The following is a 26125-nucleotide window of genomic DNA, read 5'->3' as shown; positions in this document are numbered from 1 at the left end:
TAATTAGAGGTCTACATAAAACAAGCATTGCTATCTCCAGAGGATACCGATCACGATTCCAACTCATCACTGCTTTAATGAAACACTGAAAAGCCATTCAGGAGCAGCTGCAGTAACATAACCAGCCACCCCTCCTCCTCATTACACTTTAATATCTTCAGTCCACATTATGATTTCATTGGTGACTGGTATACTGCTGTTGTCCACAAATAAACTCTCTCTTTTTGTACTCTTTTAATGACTGCTATTCTCGACAGGTAACACTGTATCCAAACAGACATGCTAATAAATCAACTTTGAACTTAAATTTGTTTGGAAAAGCAGGGAGAAAGGTTCCTGGGAGTCTTCTTGGTGGTTTGTGTGTGTGTGTGTGTGTGTGTGTGTGTGGGTGTGTGTCTGTGTCTGAGTGAGTGTGTGCGTTGGGGGCAAAAATTCAACGGTACCTTCTATGGCAGTGCATCTGCTCCTGCAGTGTTTTTTTTTATTATTATTATTATTATTATTATTATTATTATTAGTAGTAGTAGTAGTAGTAGTAGTAGTAGTAGTATTAGAGAAAAACATACTCCAGCATCTGGGTTGCTGTGTGCAGACGAGAGACAGCCTGACCAGGAGCGCTCTACTCAAGCAGCAGCGCAGAACCGAGCCTGCTGCCTCTCTCTTCCACTCCAGCACTCAAGCAGGCCATTGTGCACAAGCCAGTGAGCATGGGGAGACAGCGATGCAGAGAGGGAGTGAGTGAGTGAGAAAGAGTGAGAGAGACAGAAGGAAAGACAAAAAGACAAAAAAAAAAAAACTTAGCCAGACAGACAGGAGAGAGACTGAACAAATCAGCCAGCCAGACACTGAAAGAGAGATAGGGAGCAAAAAAGGTAGATAGAGCGAGAGCGAGAATGCGAGCGTCAGCTGTGAGATTGCTGGAGTGTTAAAATCACTCTCGTTCCCGCACTCGGCGCCCATTGGCGTGACGTCACGGTGTGAGTGGGCGCCGCCAGCGAATCTGGGGCTGGAGCGGATCAGGCCAGGGTCAGGTGGGAACAGAATGGGTCAGGCTGGCAGAGGCCGCAGCAGCAGCAGCAACAGCAGCACCTGAACTAAGCAAACCGGACACAGCCGGAAACCTAATTTGCTTCCAGGCAGCAAAGAATCCGCCGCACAGAGGCTAGAGTAATTTATATATAATAATGCTCATAAAGACTTGTTTGTGTGTGTGTGTGTGTGTGTGTGTGTGTGTGTGTGTGTGTGTGTGTGTGTGAACAAGGTTATGACAGAAAAAGTATAATTTGTCTCTCAGCAAAATATACTGTAATTTAAACTCATTAAACAGAAACGCCATCACTGTCTTTGGGCATCCCAATGTGTGAAGAGTCCCTCCAAGAAGTTGACAACAAGAAAGCCAATTAGATGACTGAACACAGCTGAAGGCCCCCATGGGAAGGCAAGGGGGAGGAACTCCGAGACAAAAAGCAGTAACTGACCATCAGAAATGACCATGAAAGATAAACTAGCCTAAACATCAATAATCTTTTAAAAGCACACACACACACACACACACACACACACACACGTATATTTATATCCATTTTAGCACTTTTTCCACTTAAACTCTTGTGTGCCTTTTGTCCCTGAGCGCAGTGGAGACTCTGACATCAGCCACGGATGTGGACCGTCGAGTGCGATTACAGCACGCCTCACTCGCCGCACGCTCCCCCGCGGCCAAAGGTGCGTGCCCGACCCCTGCCTCTGTGTCAGGTCGGATTGGGCTGCCGTCACTCTCATTAGGTGGAGCACTTAGAGGCCGCGCCTGCACCCCCGCTCTGAGTGGGACCTCGCGGAAAAAAAAACATCGCTTAGCTGATTATTGCCAGCAGACCAACGAAAAAGCCACCGGTTCTAAACAAAAAAAAGGGCCTGAGCCAGATTTGTAGGTCTATTTTTAACAAAGCCCCCAAAAACAATAACCCCTGTGTCGCTGTGTTGGCCAGCGGTTCTCCCACCACATTCAAAGCCCAGCGACGAGACAGGAGCTTCATTAGCGGGAGGGAGAGTCGAGGGTCGGGGGGGACCTGTTCTCAAAACCCCTCTCGTTCCCTTCGTTGTCAGCTCTCATTTGAGGCCGCGGTTTGTTGGCACATGGGGCCCCCAGTGTGTATTCATTCACAAGAGGTCCAAATTAACCTCGTTTCGGCACACAAATACCGCGGGACACAGAGAAGCCAAACAAACTTTCGTCACGACGGCAGCGGCAATTAACTGATCAACAACAATCGCAACAACAGCTCAGCAGTGGTTTGGGGGGTCTTTGAGCCGAGCGAAAAAAGAACAAGGGAGTGAGAGTGAAAAAAGGGAGCAGGAGAGAGTGAGAGGGTGGAAAAAAACAAAGAGAAGAGAGAGAGAGAGAGAGAGAGAGAGAGAGAGAGAGAGAGAGAGAGTGTGTGCATGTGTGTGTGTGTGTCTAGGGGGGGGGTTTGGGAGGGATAAAGGAGTGAAAGAGCTTTTCACATACAGACTGCAGAAAATGTGGATACACACACACACACACGCAGACAAATACAAATACAAATTCACACAGCCATCGTCAGAATGCCTCTGTACAGCCACATAAAGTGGCGGTGGAGTAGAGTGGATTGGAGCGTCAGAGAGACAGAGAGCCCTGTGGGAAGGACGCACTCTTCAGGCCTCGCTCACTCGCGCTGTCCACATACATTAGGTGCTGCCGGCCCACACTGCATCTATGCACATATACAGCCTGGCTATATATAGTCCTCTTACACATCTGAGGACACAGAGACCAGGAGCCACAACGTCAACAAACCACAATGGCCTCAGCTCACTCTGGGGTCCTTCATGTCCCAAGCTGTCAGAACACTCCGTCGTCTGGGAGACGGGGCAGTTCTGCTGTTTGACACCGAGCCCCAAGAGTCCGCATTCGTCACGGACATACAGATGGAATGGGACGGACGGAGAAGCGCTGTGGGGGGAATTGGACGCGGCTCTCCTCCTCCGTCTTCCTGTCCAAGCCTGGTCTGTGGCCCTCGTCTGGTGTCCATTAACCCTAATGCTCACAATTATATAGTTTCCGTTGTCAAGACAAACAGTCTCCCCCCCATCACTAGCCCTGTGTTTTCTGACACGTAGGGTAAGCTAGGCATGTGTGTGTGTTCATGTAGTGCCACAGGACATTTACACACTTGCATCCACCTGATGAAAGACTCCACAGTAATAAAACGTGATTTTTACATTTTCAAATGTGTTAACACACAAAAAAAAAAAAAAAACACACACACACACACAAAAGCCAACAGTCCTTTCCTGCTTGACTATGGTGCATCAACACCTCCACAAACTCCATCAGCAGCTCGAGACACTCTTGCCTTGGGGGCAGACCAGCCCAGACCAGCCCAAATTTACACACACAACCTTCAGCCAGCACAGAATCAGACCAGTCTAAACACACAAACCACAGCTCCAGCATTCGACCTGTAGTCCGTCAGAGGTCATTGCCACTGTCCAGTACACAGACAGCAGGGGACACGAAGGGGATGAACTGCATAGCTACACTTTGTCAGATAGTGGGCACATTTGAGCAGAGTACGGTCATCTGTGAAACTTAGGGGCCGTTTATACGAGAACGATTGCGAAGGAAGACAACAAAATATTTTATCATAAGTGCCTTTCGTTTACACGCTTAACCCGCCATCGGGCTTGAAGACGCTAAAAATCTGAAGACTCCTTCCAGAGTGTAGAGTTTGAAGATCGACCCAGTTGTGTCTCCGTCTAAACGGCTAAACCAAAGATCCTTACCTCTCTGGCTAAACTGTCAAATTAGAATGTCTCTTGGCCAAGGACGCATCGGGTTCTATCACACCACCACCCAGCGGTCTGGAATGCATATCCAATCGAATATCACATACTCTTGCGTCTTCATATAAACAAAGATTTCCCCCTGAGAATGCTCGTCTAAACGCGAATAAAAAAATGAAGACGAGACGCCACTTCTGCGTCTTCTCTTTTCATCGTCACCGTATCAATGTAGCCTAGTCTTTTGCATTTACCAGTTTACCCTGTGAGTTCCACTGAGGAAGTCAGTAGATCCCTAAAGATTCAGCATGAGTCAGCATTCCACTCTGGGACATTCTGAAAATCCCATTTAAAAGAGCAGGGAAACAGAAACACCTGTCAGGATACTTAAAACAGATACTGAGAGATAGAGACAGGTGGGAATGCATGTTATGAAGGGACCTTGGATACGAGTCATTTTTGTGTAGCTCACTGCATCGCCCAACAACCCAAAGTGAAAGCGATGCAAGCAGACCTGCCACTGAAGCTTTTTTTGAACGGGCATCACTCTTGAAGTGTATGTATTTTTTATTTGAAAGCCACTATGCTAAAACCCGCCGTGGACACTGTGTGTGTGTGTGTGTGTGTGTTTGTGTGCATGTGTACTCCAGGAAAGAACAGAGTCGTGACTCTGTGTCGGCGGTGCCCACTGCTGATGCTCTCTGAAGGTTGCCAGATGAGATGAGCTGTCTGAAGTGTTTGTCTCGGAGACAAACAACAGGATGTGGATCGAAGGACAGGCTGGAATCACAGGCTACTTACACTACACACTACTGCAAACTACAGAGAGATACACGTCAAACTGTTCGCTCATTAGTAAACGCACTTAGTGCAATATCACTGATTGGCATGATATGTAATCAGACAGTACTGTCTGGCTGTTGTTTGATAGTTTAAAACAAGGCTTCTGTCTTTGACAGAAAAGGAATTCTGATTAAATAACTCGATCTTCCAATTCAAATTAATCTCTTCCTGTCATGTAGACAGCTAGAGAGAGGGAGATGTTTGTTGCCAAAAATGCCAGCTCGAAATGGTGTGTATAAAACTTTATTGCAAATACTGAGAAAACAGGTTTATCGAAAACGTGCGGACAGTCTTGTTCATTTTTTTTCTTTTTAGACAATCCTCTTAACAAATGTTTATGTAGATACAGATCAGCAACAACTGATTAATGCTTCATTAATACATTTTACAGTGGTCATTGAAGCAGTTGCAATAATATCTGAAACCTGAAATCTATGTTTTTACAATGTACTTTTCAAAGATAAAATAAAAAACGATATTGTGTAACTGGTTCAGCGGTAAACTATATATAACACTATTCTGTGAAATGCGCTGTAGAATTTTGCAGTATTAAGAAACAACAGCCTGCAATGATGTTTCGGTTCTTACAGGAAAATGGACAAAAACAATATGAGTGCTTCAGTGTTGATTGCATCATATTTTGACCCTTTGAATACACATAATCTCTGCAAATTCTACAAGTAAGTGGATGCTGATAGCATTGCTTTACATACAGCATATATGCTCATTTTATCTCTCCAAAAACCTGCCCCTCCGTTCCCTCGGATGCTTAAATCCTTCCTCCTAAGTCGACTTTCCCTAGATAAGCTCCTTTTAAAGACATGTTGTTTTCAATGCTCCATACATTAACAGGACAAACATAATCTCTGCAAACAGAGCTTTGTAGAACTGTGTGCACATACTTGGAAATAAATACTGCAACCCCCCCCCCCCACACACACACACACTTTAAACAGAGTGCATGCTACATAACAAAACAATATCATTCCCTTCAAAGACATGACATGGCATGTGAGCCTTGCTAGGTTTTCTCTTGTCTTTAATATTGACCAGATTCAACATGCTCCTTTGCCAGATGCACTGCACTGAGGAGATTTATTGACAAGAATAACCACAAGACATAGATAAGATGGAATTGCTCGGACCTTCCCTTACCTACTGTGGCATGTTTATATACAGTCCATGTCTGAAAATACTGAAATACAGATCATAGTTTTTTTCTATGTGTCAAGGCAAGATGCTAGTGTATTCTATGATGCCCAATAAGATGGGTGGCACATGCCAGCTCAGCTTTAGTGCTGGGCCCTCCTTGTGTATGTTATGCGTGACCCCTTTGCGATGATGTCATACTCAGTTACAGTTCCACGTAACCATCCTCCTCTCCGGAGTGGCAGGCTGCGCTGAAATAAAAACCTCGGCCATCGTCTGCTCTGCCATAGGTTAAGCCTCTTACATAACACAGGCCAGGCACAATGGCCAAGGACCATAGGAGAGATCCCTTGGTAAACACCAACTCCACTGTGACAGTCTCATATTCGGATTCTCAATAGAAATATCTTTGCATGAAGCAATGCAAAGTATTTGAAGCGATATTTAAAAAGTTATCGAAAAGGATTTCCATTGAGCATCTCATGCCATGAAAATAAACAAACAATAATAAATAAACCATTTTGTCCATGCAGTCATGTGCCCCCCAACCCAACCATACAACGTTGTCACAAGGTTTCTGCAATGTCACTCTGAAAGTAAAAAGGAGGGAAAAAAACATTTATAGCATATAAATAACATAAAGGTGGTTTAGCCTGAATTGGGTAGTTACACAATTAGGGTGAGAGCTTTGTTTCCCATAGCTAAAAATTAAACTTCTTGAAATATCAATATTTATGTTTCTTGTTTTGTTTATTCTACATTTGTTGAAGGATAAAAATGCATGGTTGTCGTTATGATTCTTAGATATGTATACTTCTAGTGCTTTAGGTGTGTTGGGTTAAGTAAGTGGTTTCATCAAACTGGACCTTTTATAGTATTGCAATATGTAATATGCTTTATAGCAATTTGTGTTGGAGGTGATAAAGACTTGACATAGATTGTTGGTAGGTTGTTACTAAAGCATTTCCTCGCATGCTTGACAGAAATGTGGCCTAAATGACAAATGCGTTCATTTCATTTCATTCAATCCTTTTATTATTTTTTGACAAAATAATTGTAACGCATCACAGAATGTTCTAGTGTGATCCAGTTTTTTACCCAGAGGAAAGTTTTGTAAATATGATGTGTTGAAGTGGTGTAGTTTAAGACAAGTCCATTTCAGGATATAAATGACAGAAACATTGCCAATTGTCTATGTGCTGTGAAGTCTGATCATTAGTAGTCACATACAATTATTCAACTTAATCACTTAATATTATTTTGAGGTACACATACCTATATGTGGATAATGTCTAGCACTTGATTGCCTGATTGTGAAACTACCCAATCAATCATTGTTTCATACCATGCCACGGTTGCCACCATGACACCCCCACCAGCAGGGGCTGACAGACCGTCAACTTGCCCCATCAATATAACTTTCATTTCAGCTCACCTTCTCCTGTGACTCTCCTTGTCATTTGGGGCTTGTTTATTGTATGAGGTGACTTTGAGGAGTGACATCCAATCAGTATGTCCTATAGCCTCCTAATTGGTATAAAACTGATGTTGTCATCAGAGGAGGGAAGGGAGACGGAACCGTGGTGAGATGGGGCAATGTGTGTCATTTACATTCAGTCCTGTGTCTGGCCTATGTCTCTCTCTCTTCTCTCTCTTCTCTCTCTTCTTCTCTCTCTTCTCTCTCTTCTCTCTCCTCTCTCTCTTCTCTCTCTTTTCTCTCTTCTCTCTCTTTTTCTCTCTCTCTCTCTCTCTCTCTCTCTCTCTGCAGCGATTGCATCTGAGTGAGGATGTTGCTGGAGCAACCTTCATGGCAGCCATGTAATGTTTCTTTTTAACTTGTAATATAACTTGTATGTGTTTTTAACAATGTTTTTATTGTGTAGTGGTTAAACACCTGGGGCCTATTGTACAAAACTAGGATAAGGGATTAAGCGGGATATCTTAGTTATCCTGGCTCAATTTATCCATGATCCAGTTGCACAAAAGCGGGATAGGGGGCAGCAGGATATGTTATGGTATAAGTGACCATGGCGATTTATTCTGTGGAGCTAGCCTGCTCCAGACCAGGCTAAGTTCCAGGATCTATTTAATCTCATCTCTTATCTCAGTCAGCAGTCACCACAAATGGAAACCAATAGTTATTCCACTGCCCACTACACATTGTTATCACATATACCTAGACCCACTGTCATTATTTAAAGGTTTGTGATCATTAAATAACTTTTACATACTCGCCATTCCCGACCTGTCATGCGACAATGTGACGTCACAGGAGTGCCTAACCATTTCACGCGTGGTGGTCGTGGCACTAGTTGCAATATTCTCCTAAACAGAGGTGTTGCTGTTTGTTGCTGTTGTGAAAAGGCTATCGCTACCTACTTCACACCGTAGAAGAAGCAATGAAGCCGCTCTAGTTGCCATTGTGAATCAGTGAATCTGTGATCGGTGGCGGGGTCTATTTGAGGGAGCCATGAGCGCACACTTATCCAGGATAGGTTTCACCTGGCTTGATGAATCCGTGTCTGCTCATTCTGGCTTGCTCGTTGTGCAACCAATTAAGCCTGTGCGCTCTTGTTTTGGATTCATTGAGCGCAGCTTAATTATGCTGTCTTAATTCTGCTTTTGTGCAATAGGCCCCAGATCAATTCAATAGAGGAGTGTTAAGTCTCTCCCTCTCTCTTTCTCTCTCACACACCATCTCCAGCAGGCGCTCAACTCTCTCTACACTCTACTCTCTCTACACTCTACTCTCTCTACACTCTACTCTCTCTCCACTCTACTCTCTCTCCACTCTACTCTCTCTCCACTCTACTCTCTCTCCACTCTACAACTCTCTCCACTCTACTCTCTCTCCACTCTACAACTCTCCTCTCTCTCCACTCTACTCTCTCTCCACTCTACTCTCTCTACACTCTACACCTCTCAAGCTCAGAGATGAATCACACTGTATTTTGCTGAGGTCCTCACCATTCATGCAGTGTCCACCCCTGACCATTTTCATCATTTTCCATTCCTTTTTCTCTTGTTTTTCTTTCTTTCTCTTTCCCTCTATCCCCCTCTCTCTTTCTCTCTCACATCCTCACATTCCTCTAATAACTAAGGACAACAACAACAACAACAAAAAATCAGCGGCGCTAACTGGCGACCTGACGGGCAGCAGGCATAAGGGGACACTCGCAGCAGTTAATTAGTGGCACAATTTGCACTCGTCCAATGCGGCCCTCTTTGTTTCTCCGATGCGCTACATGACTGCTCATCCATGGGCTTGCATGTGGTGCCCAATCAAGGTTAAGATTCAATTAGCGCCCCGGACTCTCTCTCTCTCTCTCTCTTTATCCCCTCCAAGTGCCCACATTCTGTCATGGAAGAGGAGCAGGCTACACCACTGCTGGACTGAACTGGGCGCTTTGATTGCAGCACATTTCATTTCATTACACAGTAGCCCTAGAGATCGAGAGAGAGAGAACATCTGACACAATATGTGACAAGAGCAGAGTACTTGGATGACTCTTTATACTTTAATATCACACCCACACGCACCACATTACATAGTTGAACACACACACACACACGCACACGCACACGCACACATACATATGTTGTTATGATAAGTGCGTTTCCACACACAGAAACAGAGAATAGAAAAAAACTGAGCACACATGCTTTTGCACTCAGCTGCACCCCCGCACATCTCCGGCCAGCACAGCACACAGAAGGTAAAAAGGAACATGGATGAGTGCATCTGGTGACACGCAATCGCTGCACTCTCAAATCCTCACCCCACCCCCACCCCCCAAGCCGCGTATCTCTTAAATCAAGGCTGGATCAAGCAGGATTGACCTGCCCTTGGGCAGCCAAAGTCGGGAAGGCAAGCGAGGTGGTCTTCTTCCGGTCCCTTACATAAGCGGGCAAATCTTACATCATTTGGCGTTTGCTCTGCGATACGTACTAATCCTATGCATCATTAAAAGGAGCTTCAGGAGATGAGGCTTTTTAAGAACAATGCAGAACAGAAAAAAAAAACCCTGTAGCTACCGTAGTAGCACTAATCTACCTTTCACCCACCACACCACCGCTAAGCGCAGAGCTCTCTCACAAAGAAACAGAGAGCAGAGGGAGGGAGAGAGAGAGAGAGAGAGAGAGAGAGAAGGCAGGACTATGCATGGGCTCCACATGTGTGTGTTTGTGTGTGAGGAATATCAGCTGGCGTGACATGTGTATTGTCCACAGGGCTGGACAACACAGACGGTAGTTCTAATGGGTCTGTTTGATGCCTTGTCAGTTACAGATGCTGATGCTTGGGGAGTGGTTCCCATACACACATGCACAAATAGTATTCCACTCAAATTTTCCCACTCCCCACATGTTCTCTCACTCTCTTTCTCTTTCACTCACTCTTTCACTCACTCTCTCACTCACTCTCTCACTCACTCTCTCACTCACTCTCTCACTCACTCTCTCTCTCACTCTCTCTCTCTCTCACTCTCTCTCTCACTCTCTCACTCTCTCACTCTCTCACTCTCTCACTCTCTCACTCTCTCACTCTCTCACTCTCTCTCTCTCTCTCACTCACTCTCTCACTCACTCTCTCACTCACTCTCTCACTCACTCTCTCACTCACTCTCTCACTCACTCTCTCACTCACTCTCTCACTCACCAATCTTAACAGAAGAATTGAAATCACTGTTCATTATGAAATAATATCCAATTAAACCCTCAAAAATGTTCCAAACACTATTCTAGAACTGCCCAATTACCCATGTGCTCATTAACTAACACAATTAATTTAAGTACTCTGTATTATTACCATTAATCAAAGTCACATATACAGTTCTATTACCGCAAAAGACATGACTTTCCTTTCCTGAGTAAAAATGGATTAAAAATAAAGTTCAAAACGTACTGATGAGAGCGGTCATTGATTCAAAAACGTTGACTGAGAACACACAAAGGCAGATTTATCAAGCGATTGTTTTTTAACACAGCACTGGTCACTTCTTGTTCAGTTCTGCACAGTATCTTAAAAGGGCTTCATTCTATTACACTTGATTGACATAACAATGGATAGTAATGTCCAAATTATTGTATATTTTCTGCATCCGAACATTGTCCCATCACAACCATTGTGGTACATTCTGCACATAAAAATGCACACTTCCATTGGTCGGAACATTCATCCATCCATCTCCTTTTCCCTTCTCCTTTTTCTATGTCTTTAAAAGATACATACTAATCAAAATAAAAACCTCCCATTCCATATTTACACGTGTCCCAATTTCTTATATTGAAACATTTTACATTTTACTGAATATTGCCCTACAAAAGCTGCTGACAGTCAACCAAAGGTGATATTATTAGGTAGTATTGCTGGCCCTTAAAATTGTTGTTCCCATAGACTGTATATATAGAACTGTTCTATATACTGTATACAGTCTATGGTTGTTCCACTTGGGCCTGAATGTAGTTATAAGTTCCAAAAGACATAATATGCATTGAACCATCCGCCTGTGTACAATGCTTAGCCCAGCCACACACACACACACGTGCAGTGCAGTCGCGCACACACACACACACACACACACACACAGTAAGCTTCTGTCTATAGGGGGATTACAGAGCAGCTGAGGTCATCGCAATCCCCTTTGCCGCTGGCTATGGCTCTATTGCATGTTGACTATCTATATGAGAGTGTGTGTGTGAGGCACAGAAAGGCCCTAGCCCACTGCCTTTGTCAAAGAGCTTATGATGTGTGTGTGTGTGTGTGAGGGAGAGAGAGAGAGAGAGAGTGAGAGAGAGAGAGAGAGAGAGAGAGAGAGAGAGAGAGAGAGAGAGAGAGAGAGAAAGAGAGACTGCGTCTGTGTCTGTGTGTGTGACCATGTTTGTGTGTGTGTTGGAGAAGATGAATACAGGCCTTTAACATACCTCTATAGCATAAGCACAAAAGTGAGCTCATTATATGAGATAAAATCTCTACATTTACTGACAGCTTCCTAAAGCCACATGTCGCCACCTTGCCTTCTTTTGTAAAATACACTATGTGATATGATCAATGTCCTAAAATCTATTGACTTTTCTGTCAAAAACATGCTGTTGGTAACTCTTGATGTGGAATCACTACACCAATATACCAATATGTTGGGGGCATTGAAGCAGTTGATCTCTATTTACAACCCTTGTACACAGATATGAAGCCCAGTATTGATATTGATATATTGACTATATCAAAGAAGTCTTTGATTTAGTCTTCACAAACAAACTTGTGTATAAGGAGGAAAGGGCAAAGCCATGGGAAGCACTTTGACCCCCAATTATGCGTCTTTGTGTGTCGGTCACTTTGAGCACATGTTTGTATTTTATGTGACACGGAACCATTTTTTTTCATCATATATACCTTTGACGGCGGTACATCGATGATATATTTCTTCTGTGGTCAAGTACACAAAATTAATTACTGGAGTTTGCTCTTTTTCTTAATGCTAGCAATCATCATCTGAAATTCGCAGTGGATTTTGACTATTCACAAATTAACTTCTGTCTTGATTATCAAAGAACAAGACATATTGGTTACAGACTTATACAGGAAACCTGCAGATAAAAACACAATATTGCATGGCAAAGGTGTTCCCCCAGTCCCTCAAAAGCCTTCCAATCAGCCAATTCAGTAGATTAAGCTGTATTTGTAGGTCAAATGCATCTTATGCTAAACATAGCAATGATATGGTGGAAAGAGTCAGGAAAAGACAGTATAAAGAAGATTGGATTCAAAAGGCTACAGAACAGTTCAATAACACCAGTCAAAACGAATGCCTTAACAAGAGAAGGGCTGATTCTGAATGGGGGGGGGGGGGCTTTGCCTTAATCAAGGACACCTGTGAAATGAGGCCTGATACTTTATATTGATGTCTTTGCTCTGTGATGTTAAGACTGACAAAGATCATGTAGTGATTGAAACGTTGCTTAGAATAAAGTTCTGTGGAAGTTTTTAATACGATGTGAAGGTCTTTTGTCTCTTTCAGTTCAGTTTTTTGACCTAGCACCTGTCCCAGTGGATGTGCGTACCCTGCACTTTGCTTTTTCGTGAACTTGTTATATGGCCAGTACAGCAGGAGGATAATGGTTCCATGATAAGCTATGCTGACCTGAGACCTCTTGAGTCAAACCTCTGCCCTCTTAGGAAGGAAAAAATGCTCCAAACCCTAAGTTCCTATATAATACTGTTAACCATGCCTGGCAATGCAATTACATAAACATAAACATCTCTCCCAATCCATAAATGCTGGATTAAGATAATGCACGAGGCTTCTCAGCAAACAAATATGTGTGCCTCTGTGTGTGTAAATGTTTCTGTGTGTGTGTGTGTGTGATGGTGTCAATGTCTTAGTGTGTATGTTGGTGTGTCCTAGAGTGTGTGTGTGTGTCCTGTGTGTCCTACTGTGAGTGAAAATGTGTGCTTCTGTATGTGTGTGTGTGTGTGTGTGTGTGTGTGTGTTTCGCGTTCCTGTCATCAGAGGAACAGCAGAGTGCTCTCCTGCACGTCCCTATCGCCCACCTCAAACCCCACTGCTGAAAACACTTACAAACACTCACATATGGTTGCACTTATTCCTCTGCCACAAGTGTTTAAAAACAACTGGGTGGCACATTACCTAATGCATTGGACATGTATCTGGTAGGGTAGGGTAGGGGAGTGAGCGAGAGCGAGAGAGAGAGAGAGAGAGAGAGAGAGAGAGAGAGAGAGAGAGAGAGAGAGAGAGAGAGAGAGAGAGAGAGAGAGAGAGAGAGAGAGAGAGAGAGAACCAAAAGGCAGAGAAGGAGACCAGGGCACCAACATCAAAACATAAATTGGACACCGATCATCACTTGACCTTAAAGTCTCTGTTAATGTCCAACCCCGCGTGATCAGCAACTTCACAAGTCTGCCTGTGTGTGAACGTGCGTATATCTGCATCCCAGTCCAAAGTCAGATAAGTTACAGGAAGTTCACCAACAGTGGTCAGATGTGTGGGGGGTACAATGGGGGAGGCACAGGTGCTGGACTGCTGGGAACAGGCTGGGGGAGCTCAGACACCAGACACCAGATCACACAGTGTGCCAGGAGACAGAAGAGAGGTCAGGGGGCACAGAAAGGAACAACGTCATTAAGAAAGAAGAACAAAGAAAGTGCAAAAGAAAGAGCTAAAGAGCACACTGGTAACAGAAGAAAGGAATAAGAAAAGAAAAGAGAGGGGGAGGAGGGAGGAGGAGGGGGCAGCCACACAGGTTGAAGGGCCTCAGGCGATACATCGCTGCAAATTGCTCCTCAGTGCGTCTCAAGCCAGGAACACATACTGCAATTAGCAATGGTGTGATGAGAGGGGGGAGTATATGTTTGTGAGTGTGTGTGTGTGTGTGTGTGTGTGTGTGTGTGTGTGTGTGTGTGTGTGTGTGTGTGTGTGTGTGTGTGTGTGTGTGAGAGAGAGAGAGACTGTGTGTGTGTGTGTGTGTGTGTGAGAGAGACTGTGCGTGTGTGTGTGTGTGTGTGTGTGTGTGTGTGTGTGTGTGTGTGTGTGTGTGTGTGTGTGTGTGTGTGTGTGTGTGTGTGTGTGTGTGTGTGAGAGAGAGAGACTGTGTGTGTGTGTGTGTGTGTGTACAGTGGGCAGCAGGTTCGGCAAGTAACCCCTGCTCCATCTCGACCTGAACTCATCAATCTGTTGTCATACACTAGCAGGTCTGACCCCATGTCTTTCTCCATGTGAGACATCAGCCCATTGCTCCAGTTTAGCCTGTACCAATTGTACTAACCATCCGCATACAGTACACATTCCTCTATTCATCCACTGCCCTGCAAGCAACCCTCAGCTATTCGTCCTCCAATCCAGTGGTCATTTAATAACAACAACAACAACAACAACAAGAGCACATTGCATTTATTTAGCACTTTTCAAGACACCCAAGGGTTTACAGCTCTTTACAACCTCTCTAACGACCATCAACGTGTAGCATCCACCTGGGTGATGCACGGCAACCATTACATGTACTGTATGTGCCAGAACACTCACCACACACCAGTTTGAGGTGGAGAGTAAATGAGCCAATTACACAATTACACACAAGTAAGCATGCAAAAGACCCTAGAAGACCTCTGCAAATCCACTGCAAAGCTTTCTGGCTTAAACTGAATGGAATTCTCCAATTTGAGACTCAAAGGGCATTCAGAGGGAGAACGTTTGGACACCCTGTTCATGTTCTCCATTTCATCTACATGGGGCTGAACAGAAGGCTTTAACGTTGCTATGAGAACGCAAGTGGACAGAAGAGGACACTTAGCAAGGCCTGCTTTGATCCAGAATGGCTTCCTTCATGTGTCCAGTCACCCTTCCCTGCCCATATAAATGAGGCTTTTCAAGAAGGAGGCTCAGCGGTGGTCAAGCCAACAGACCAAAAAAGTCTGGCAGGAATGGTTGCAGGAGCCACTTACCATGGCTTGGGTAAGTGATGGTCTACAGAGATAACAATGGATCCAGTGAGGGGAAAGAAAAAAAAAAACAAACAAACAAAAAATATGCAAAAAGAAAGATTTAGCAAATGTTTCAAGAACCATGTGTTTATGTATGGGAAACGTATGTGTTGCCTTTGTATGATGTTTGCATGTGCAAGTGTGTGTGTGTGTGTGTGTGTGTGTGTGTGTGTGTTTGTGTGTGTGTGTGTGTGTATGTGTGTGTGGCTGTGTGTATCTGCGTCCCCATCCTACACACACAATGTTCACACAGCACAAGAGATTCGCACACACAGAGAAACGAGTGTCTCCGCCGAGACTACGGCACACTTAATTAGATCTTCCCAACAATTACATCTGCGCTTGGCTGTCAGTCTGCCCAGTTCACGCCTGCATTTATCTGCACGGCCCCCTCTTCAAAAAAAAAATAAAAAAAAAAATAAACCAAAAACAATTCATCTCTGTGTCTGGGAGTGCCTAGTCTGAGTCAGTGGTGGCATTTCACCTAAATCTCTTTAATGTATTCAGCGAGCATTAATTACCATCACCCCCTGCACACACACCCTGTATTAACAAATTAATTTCCAGCTATGTGATGAGAATGTGGAGGTGTCAATCTTCACAGTGTGACTTCTGACTCGACACATTCTCACAGAGTTGTTAGCGAAATAACAATCCTTTCCATAAAAGCATAGCATTCATTTCTTAATATCTGCACAGAGTAGTTTTTTGATGTTGTTGTTTTGCCTTCATGCTGATCAATGGATTCTACTCCGATCAGTCATTGCGAAGTCACAATGGCAGAAAAGGTAAAGCCGACAGATCGGCAGCTTTCTGCCTCTCTTATGAATGAGGAGCACAGGAGACTCGGAGACGAGACGGAAAAGCTTTGGTTGTGTTGGCCTCCGAGGGACCCGAAACCTGTTTCTTCAGAGACGTCATATTCCTGGAAACACTGCTATTTCCGCCTCAGCGTGCGACAGTGGATCATGAATCATGCAGCAGAGAGAACAGGTCACTTCTACACAGAGGGCGGTGGGGTGCTGTGGCAAGGGATGGGGGTGGGTGGGTGGGGGTGAGAGGCTGAAAGGCTCAACCAGGCCATGGGGACCAGGAAAAGGCCACATGAAAATGCTGCCATTTTCATCACAGCGCCTCGAGAACACCATCAGGAAAAAAAAAGAAAAACTCGAGACACAACAGGGAGAAAAAGAACAAGAAAATGGCTGTGGAAGGGTTTGTTCCCTGATCACGTTTTCTGCTTTCTCCCCTTGCTGACCGCTCTTGAATAACCTCACAAGTTCAATTTGAATGATTACGAGACACCCATAATCAAGCAAAAGAAGAATGCTTACTGCAAAACAATGGCTCTACGAACCTTAATTACGCTCCAACCATAGCTTATGAACTTTGATATACCATGACCTTACAGACCTCTGAATGATTCATTGAGAAAGGCACTGTTTCCCCCTCATCCAAGCAACTTGCTCTAAAACCAGACATCCTCTACGATTGACCGTCTGTACACGCTACACTCACCCAAACTGAACCTCCAAAGGGGGGCACTTTGAACCTGCAGCGGATGAGCGACTGGGAGAAGAGCCCAGTCAGCCATTTGCATGTACGAGTGGAGATGCTGGTGGTGGGTGGGGGCATATACAGTAGCAGAATACTAAATGAGTAACTGAGTTGTTGCTCTTGTGAAAGCCTTACTAAGCCTTTTTAAAACAGCCCTTTTCAAAACAACTCCATTTGTGTGACACACACACACACACACACACGCTGTCTGTCCAAAGCTCTGGGTAAGATCAGAGATAGAGAGTGTCGACAGACTCAGCATCTAACAGGAATGTTGTTTCCAGGATGGTGAGGTGGGGGTTCTAGAGTTCCAGGGGGTTCTAGGAGTCAGCAGAGAGTCCATAGGAAGTGGTGCTGGCTTCTGGTTACTGTGGGTCAATGCCGCTTCCACTCAGACACCCCCACACCCCACACCCCAGCCTGCTGTTGTTGAGATGGAAGCAATAGTCACGTGGCACAGCCTGTTTCCTAATTGCAAACACATTTACGGAGGTGGAATGCTCGTAAAGAAAATGGCTTTTCTGCCAGCCTGGTCCTACAGAAGAAAAATGGATACAGAGAAAGAGAATGAAAAAGGGAAAGGGGCACCAGGAGAGAGAGAAAACAAGAGAGAGAAAGAGAGAGAGAGATAGAGAGAAAGAGAGAGCACTACTGCATCTGTATGTTGCAGATGTACTGATTTTGGCCATCAACTCAATCAATGTGTTTGGAGGGCAGACTAGTGGGGGATCAGCAGCCCAAGTGGTCCTTGCGGCCGGCCGGATGAGCGGCAAAAAGGGCTGCTGCTTCCCCTGGTCCTCTACTTCCTTCCCATGTGGCCAGTGACTCACTCAAGGTGTTCTATTAACTTGAAAAAAGCTGTTTGTACCTTGGAGAGTCACGCAAGAGGGAGAGAGACATACAGAGAGAGAGAAAGAGAGAGGGGGGGAGGGAGGGAGAGAATAAACAGGCGAGAGAGGAGAGCAAAGGAGAGGAGAGGAGAGTGGAGCGTGTAAGGGGACTGCTTCAAAGCCTCATCACTGCAGGTTACCACTTTTCATAAAACTTGGGCACGCACACTTATGGGATGCTTGGCTATAAGCTAAAGCAGCAGTGCTGGTTTGGAGATGAGATGGAGATGGAGATGTATGGAGCGCCACTGGTCATTTGTGCAACACAGCCTCTATCCTTTTATTCTCAGGTCCTCCGATACCTCCCAGCTTGAAACAGTTACACAGAAAACAAACATCCAAACCCACTGATATCCATGTTTGTCAACCACAACAACACATTAGTCAATACCTCCAGTCCAGTAGGTATCTGATGAATGGAAGACCTGTATCCCCAAGCGAGGGCCTAACATGAGCGGGGAGCAGAGACCACAACTCCCCTAATGCAGCCCCCTTCCCCCCAGACTCATTCATTTTTTAAGCGTGCCACAGCATAAATGGCACAGGGCATAAAGCAACGCGCTCCTCAGAGACCACAGGAAGCAGAAGCAGCAGCAGCGGCAGCCACAAAAGCCAATCCATCTGCAATCTCTGCTGTTTAAATATAGCCCATGTCATCATTAGTCTCTCTCTCTGTCTCTCTCCTTCTCTCTTTATCTGTCTCGGTCTCCGTCTTGGTGTGTCGGTGCAACGTGGAGTGATCTCTCCGCACATGGGACCCAAACCAGCAGCTCCCTCCTCCAGATCCCCACATAAATCAAGATATTTCCACCAGGAGCATCAATCTCTGCGTGAGATGTTCTCCTTCTCAACAAAAGTGTAAAACATTTTGACACCTCCTTTTTTTTTTCTTTTGAGGACAGATGACAAAACTCATGGAGACAGAAATACATTTCAAAGCTCTTCCTGTGACAAGAGGTGACGAGCGTCCTTTGAGAGACTTTAAACAGACTTCTCTTGGCTGTCATCATTCCGTGATCTATCATTCACTTTCATGGTTTGGCTTTCAAATATATAGTAGTTTAACTAATTGTTGCCTTTGTCTAAATAAATATCTGTCACAACTGAAGTCTTCATTGCCCAGAAATGGCAAGTAAACTGTGTTTTGTGTCAGTGTAGTGATGTCACTTGATGGGCGAGGTGAGGTGAGGTAAGATCAGGTCAACTGAGGTGAGGGAGGAGGGGCGGGCTGAATGCTAATGTGCACACTTAGTGCTTGGGAAACAAGTGAGTCCCCATCACAGGATAGATGTGCTACTACTGTGTGTAGACAGAGCAGGGCTGCTATGCCGATACACAAACACATATTCTCTGTTTTATATACACACACATACATACATACATACCAAAAGACACACATACTGTATATATTCACACATTTAAACACAAAGACTTGTGTTGATACAAATGTGTGTATATTTTTGCATACACTGTATACCACACAAAACTAGACGATGTCCTGATGCACAAGCAAAGAAATAGATGAAACACACACATACACAGATACACACACAGAGAGAGATACACACAGACACACACACACACACACACACACACACACACACACACACAGACACACAGACACACAGACACACACAGACACACACACACACACTCAGAGCATTGCATAAGGGCCCAAATGGCCCTAGAGCCGACGAGTGCTGGTGTCCTCACAGGCCTCCCAGTGCATTATTCATGGCTGGTGTTAATAATTAAGCCGTGCGGCTCAGTCCAAATCATGGATCTCCAGTCGGATTGCTGGCGGGCGACTCGAGCGCTGGCTCCTCAGCGGCAGCGCTCCACCCTGGGTGCTCGGGGACACGGAGATGATGAGGCGCTCGTGTACTGGCCGGGGCCGCGCCGCACCAACAGCAGAGTGGAGCGGAGCAACACGGCAGCGCAGAGCGGCGCAAAGGGGGCCCGCTGTTGCCGCCCCGCTCATGCAGTAACCAAGCGCGGCGCCGCACAGCGTTGAGCGACGCTTCACCTTTGCCTCGATGCCTTCGGCTGAACACAGAGCTGTCAAAACACACTCTGGCCATTTCCCCAGTCTCCGCTTCGCCACAGGCCTCAAGTGGACTGAGCATTGGGGGCTGCCCTGTTGATCTGCGCCTCCTCTACTTATCTCGTCCCCTTCTCTCTCTCTCTCCTCTCAATTACCCACTCTTTCTCTTTCTCTCTTTTCAAACTCTCTCTATCCGTCTCTCCCTCCCTCTTTTCTCTTCCATTTCCCTTCATTCTCCCTGCTCTCTCACATATCTGTTAGGGGGGGCATTTTGTAAAGGTCTAGATAAGCTACTGGTGTCTTCTGACGTTCAGACGCTCTATGAAAACGGCGTGTACTCGACCACCTGCTGCTCAAGTGATGCGTGCATGACTCTCTCCTCATCTCTTCTGCTGGGAGCCTAGTTTCTGAGCACTGAGCTAACAACACCCTCCATCAAACAATGCCCTGCTAAAGATGCTTTGATTCACTGGAGGCCAAATCCTTTAATACCCTACTCGGGCAGTAGCTCGCAGATTCAAGGTAGGTTAGCATAACATTAGATTAGTGGGGGTGGCTTTAATGCATATACTATACATCACACACACACACAACTGATCATTCTCCATTAAGGACTTAAGTGGTCAGTCTGTTCCACGGGATTAAAAAAAAAAAAAAAACATCTTTGAGGTTTTTCTGCACAGGGGCCGATGTCGTCACCACACTCAATCCCCGACTACTCAGCACGTTGCGTAATTTCTTAGCAATGGATGGACGGACAGAGCGCTGCGATGGTGGTGACATCATGTCCACCCGGGTCTATCCGTCCATCTGCTAAAGCCCTGTCAAAACATAACCCGGAGCACAAGAAATAATGTGGAGAAAGAGAGGGAGAGGGAGGGAGAGAGAAAGAGAGAGGAAAGACAAGATTGGGCACATGTGTGGCTCGGAATCACTGGAGCAAGGAACCCAGTGGGGTGGTTAAAAATAAAGCAGGCAAAAACACCAAAGGACAGAGCAGAAACAGCCGCTTGGTAGTTTGTTTGTTTTTTATGATGCTTATTTTTAACTTCACGTCTTACAAAAAAAAAAGAGCAGTCAAGGGCTGTTTCTTTTCAGCACGTGAAAGCCATTTTACTATTAAAATCGTTCACCTCCTCGAACAAAACACTCTTCTTTTCCATCCCTCTTTTTTTCCCACAGAGGTGGCGCTCACGAAGGGTCAGATGCTAACAGCACAGAGGAGTCAGACATTGTGGAGTCTGTGTCTGGTGCATATGTTTGAATAGTCTGGGTGAATTAGTGGAGCATGCTGGGTGACGGGTTAGCTAGCTATTGAAGAGGCCTCCAAAGTGCCTGAGCCTGTTATTGGCCCTGGCTATTGTTAGCCGACTAGCCTTGCTCTGGAGGACCTGTGCTAACTCTTCACTGAGCAGAAGTGAACGGTCATAGAAACAGAAATACATAACTTTGAGACATCTCTCTCTGTGTTGCACACGCACACACACACACACACACAATCACAAACCCACTCTCGCACATGCACACATATAGAGAAATGCTAAATCAGCTGATGCATCCGGCGAACTAGGATGAATACATATTCATGTCTTTATATAACAATTACAGTCAGTGTATGAAAAACACTGAAGCAGCCTTTTAAATCTTCCAGTAAAAAAACCTTGTGAGTTACAGTAAACTGACGGATAGGGGTGGGGAGTTTGGGGGGGACCTGGTGTTGAACAGCCAAGCCTGGAGACCTGGAGAGAGGAATGTTTTGCACATCTTGGCAGGAGCAGGTAAAAATTCCTCTCGAAGCAAAGGAAGGAGAGGAGGCGGCGGAGAGCGGGAGAGGCGCCAGGGGAGGGTGCCAGGCACGCGGGCGAGATAGTCGTGTACTGCACTGTACTCATCTGGCACCGGGGAACGAGGATTCCAGCAGCACTGCCATCATAATCAGTAGCACGGGGAGGAATGCTGCCTGCGGACTGCCCGCTCGCCTGCCTTCTGTTTCATTCTTAGGTAATCCAGGAAGCATTCGGCACGACACCTCTGTTAGTAGGGGGGATTATCAACAAAAAAGGGTTTAATCTTACGCGGTGGATAGAATCACCAAAATTGGTACAGACACTCTTTATGATGTATCTCATCATTTGAGAAGGGGTGCCCAAAATTTCTGGTTCATTTAGGTCATTTTTTAAAGGGAAATCCAAGATGGCCGCCTAAGCAGTTGAAGGATAAAAAAACATTACATAGTTGGGCATCATGGTTTATTCTGCTACTTTATTATTTTACATTTGATATATATATATATATATATATATATATATAGAGAGAGATGGTTAACAAATAATATGTGCAAGATAACCCATGAAAATAATCTTACATGCCTTTTAGACAGCTTTAAAGGGGGAAAACAGGCTTAAAATGGTCAGAATGACATGACTCCCCAAATGAATCCTCATCTGAGAAGTTAATTATTTATGTATGCATAACATAAATTATTTTTAAAAACTTTTGGAAGAATCACTTAATAATTTTCAAAGATTTGTATCGCTTAAATGTCCACATGAGCAGAGATCAAGCCCTAAATAGGGACACAACTCATTGACCACATGTTATGCCAGTGTTAGCGTTAACATTAGCCAATGTAGAACCACTAGCTGGGTTCCAATTATCAAGCTAAATCTAGGCAAACAAAGGCATCCCTAGGCTAATTGTGTCCCCATGATCACCTGGGGTGCATATTTGTGAATTACAATAATGGTTCAGTGGAGTGATCCAGACTGTTATGGAGAGAGGTTTGTGATGCTTGGTGGGTTACACATAGAGATGGCTCTATAGAACACAATTGGATAACTTGTAGATGGAAGTAGTTGAACAACTGCACTATGTGATAATGGGGTGGCTACCTCTGGAACAGCAGACTCCTTCTAAAGGGTGGGCTGCATGGAAACCATTTCCAGAAGTAAAGGATGCCTTCATTGCTATGACAGCAAATCATTTTCAACTGCTTAGCCAGGAATTGAACATGTTTGCATTGCTGGAGAAGTACACTTGTGTTCTTTCCGATAAGAAGTCAATCATCTCAGGAAGGACTTGTTTTCTCAAATATGTCTCTCAATGGAAAATATCCCTCCCACACAGGCTGCACTAATGCATCGTTCAAATAGAGCAGTGTAGCATTTGGTCCAAAGGTCTGCAGGCTACCCAGTCAGTGCCTTCTCCTGAAAAATATGGATGGACCAAATTAGATGATTTTGGACACCTTTATCAACACTTTTACCAGAGGCAGCCAAAGTATGTAGAGAACCTCTTAAATGAGACAGCAAAGGTGAGCCTCTCTGCTCTCGAACGTGCCGATGCCAGGATGCTGGGTTGCCTTGCACAGTATTATGCCAATGTGCCAGAGCATGCATAGATGCAATATGCAGTATGTAGACTAGGACTAATGTAATCTAGTGTAGTGTTTTACTGTGTCTTAAAGGAATTATCCGGAGTAAAATGCACTTTAGATCAATTTACGGATGACATGTGTGCTTTATTGTATGTTTTTTATGAGGTCTGCCTGAGGTGCTTGAGTGTCTGTATTTATAGTATCCTTGACAAAATGTCATGCTTCTATCCACCGCGTAACGTTTTTTCACATAATCTTCCCTACTATAGGGACCTATGGATGTCATCATTATTGCATGTGTGACTCAGTTAAGTGAATTGACATTATTTAAATATGGCACATACCTATGTTGCCGCTATATTTTATGCAACGGATGTCTATACATATGTTTTATATGGAAAAAAAAGTTTCAAACTCCAAACTAGCTGTCTACACTAGTTGACTAGAATGTCACTAGTCAGAGGATGTCAGTAGTGTGCCCATTTCAATGCGAGAGGCACAGCCTGCACTGCATTGGTTGCTCTGCTCTTAATTAGAAGCCACAGTTTGTACGTGTGATTACCTTAGGTTGGTCACAAACCTCAGTTTTCCACATAAACACAATGCTAGTGCAATGGAAACCACACGTTAGCCTACTTTCATGCAAACACACACAGAGAAACATATCAACCAAAAATGGCACACGATTCCACATAATTACAGTACACCCACACTTACACAAACAGTCACACTGCCCTACACACACAGTTTCACACACAACCAAAGTTCTCTGGTTCATGCTTTACATGCACATAACCACTACTAACTATTGTATACACAAACACAATTAAGTGCAGATATACATGTAGCTTTACAAAAATACTTTTTTGATCCCGTGAGGGAAATTTGGTCTCTGCATTTAACCCAATCGGTGAATTAGTGAAACACAAACAGCACACAGTGAACACACAGTGAGGTGAAGCACACACTAATCCCGGCGCAGTGAGCTGCCTGCTTCAACAGCGGCGCTCGGGGAGCAGTGAGGGGTTAGGTGCCTTGCTCAAGGGCACTTCAGCCAAGGCACACTGGTCGGGGCTCGACCCGACAACCCTCCGGTTACAAGTCCAGAGTGCTAACCAGTGGGACACTGAATGTCCCATATTAAAGTAGTTGGATAGTCATTAGAGTACTGTGTTCATCATCACATTTACACATCCGAGTCAGATGGACCCTCTTTTTTCTTACACAATCTTATTCTCTCTTACTCTCTTTCTCACACTGTCTGATTCTCCCTTTACTCTCTATCACTATATTCTCTCTCTCATTCTCTCCTTCACTCTGTATTCCCTCTCTCTCTCTCTCTCTCAGGCTGGGATGGGGCAGATGGATTGGGTGTTTGCACTGTATGCCTCCAAGGAAACAAACAAAACAACAAGCTGATGTTATTGGTAACCGGGGGGTGGGGTTTGGGACACCTCATGTTTCAGCGCAGAATTCACAGGTACGTGCCGATGAGCAACCACCTGACACTTACAGACAACACAACAACCACCAGGCTTCCCATCTCATCTGGGTGCAGTGTGCAGTCATTAAATTATATTCAGCCAAACCAAACAATGTGAAGCATAGCGACAGCGTGCAAGTCTTCCATCATGCAAGGAAATAATCTCCCCTCCCACGCCAACCCCTCCCCCACCCCACACAAATACGCTCTGAACAGCCTCTGGAGATTACCTGAAGCCAGCCATGCCTGAGAGTCCTCCCCACAGGTGACCCCCCTCTCTGTATTCCTCTACCACTCTTTGTCTTTCCATCTTACCCTCTCCACCTCTCTCTCTCCCTTTGTCATTCTTTCTCTGTCTCTTCTCCCTGATGCCAGCCTGCACAGCTGTCTGAGTGACAGTAATGATGGCACAACAGGCAGAGCTGTGGAGAGGGGCGCCAGCCAGGGGTGCCAGTGTCTGAGGGGAGCGCTGAGGGAAGAGGTGGTCGGGGCACCTTCAGCTTCGCCAGCTCTTCCTGTGTGGTGGGCTTGACTGCTATTGTTCGCCGCTTGCATTGTGCACTGTGCAAGCAAGGCTGACAGTAACAGGCATCTGACCTAGAGAAACATAACCACGTATGTCACTAACTACCTGTACACACACGCCTTACACACACACACACACACATACACTCACCTGTGCTTGTGAGCCTGCTTCATGTACCCTCAAGATACGCTCAATTTGCCCTGAACACGATGTTTCACGAGGCGAGATAGCTTTTGCTATTTCTGTGCTTTTTTTCCTTTCATTCTCTCTTTTTTTTCCAGGTCTCCACATTCCATCTCTTTATGGGGGAGTGTTTCCCACTGCCCACACACACACACACACACACGTGCACTTTCGCAAACCAGTGGCAGCCACAACCACCCACACATGTGCTCAATCTTTCGGTCTCCCTCACACACACACTTCCCCCTCTCACATACTCTTTCTTTCTCTTTCTCTCTCTCTCTCTCTCTCTCTCTCTCTCTCTCTCTCTCTCTCTCTCACACACACTCTCTCACACACACACACACACACACACACACACACACACACACACACACACACACACACACACACACACACTTCTTCTCCGTTCCTACACATGCACACAGACGATGATGTGGATCGACATGTTGCGTGTAGTGAGTTTTGTTGTTACTCTGCTGAGTAACGTGACATTTACATCCAGCCCCTCTACCCCCTACAAACACCCACCCACACGAACGTCTTCTCTCACACGCACGTCTTCTCTCTCACACACACACACACATACACACACACACACACACAGAATTTTTATGAATATTGGAGAGATTTTCAGTAGTTCCAAAGCACAGAGCATGATGGGGGTATGTATTGCTTTCCAAAAGGGCACTATGATTAACCTGATCCTCACAATTGTTTTTTGCTACAGCGTTTTGTCTGTTTGTTATGTCTTCAATGTGTATCGACCTGCTGGAA

The 26125-nt window shown here is 45.0% G+C and overlaps 1 protein-coding gene across 1 annotated transcript in view; it reads right to left on the bottom strand.

The window, feature by feature from the left end:
- Positions 1–26125, bottom strand: part of slc24a3 (solute carrier family 24 member 3) — a 71043-nt gene that overhangs the window by 24547 nt on the left and 20371 nt on the right. The window lies entirely within an intron of this gene.

The sequence above is a fragment of the Alosa alosa genome, chromosome 18 (genome assembly GCF_017589495.1).
Source record: "Alosa alosa isolate M-15738 ecotype Scorff River chromosome 18, AALO_Geno_1.1, whole genome shotgun sequence".
NCBI classification, from domain to species: domain Eukaryota; kingdom Metazoa; phylum Chordata; class Actinopteri; order Clupeiformes; family Clupeidae; genus Alosa; species Alosa alosa.
This window is presented reverse-complemented; position numbering and strand designations above follow the sequence as displayed.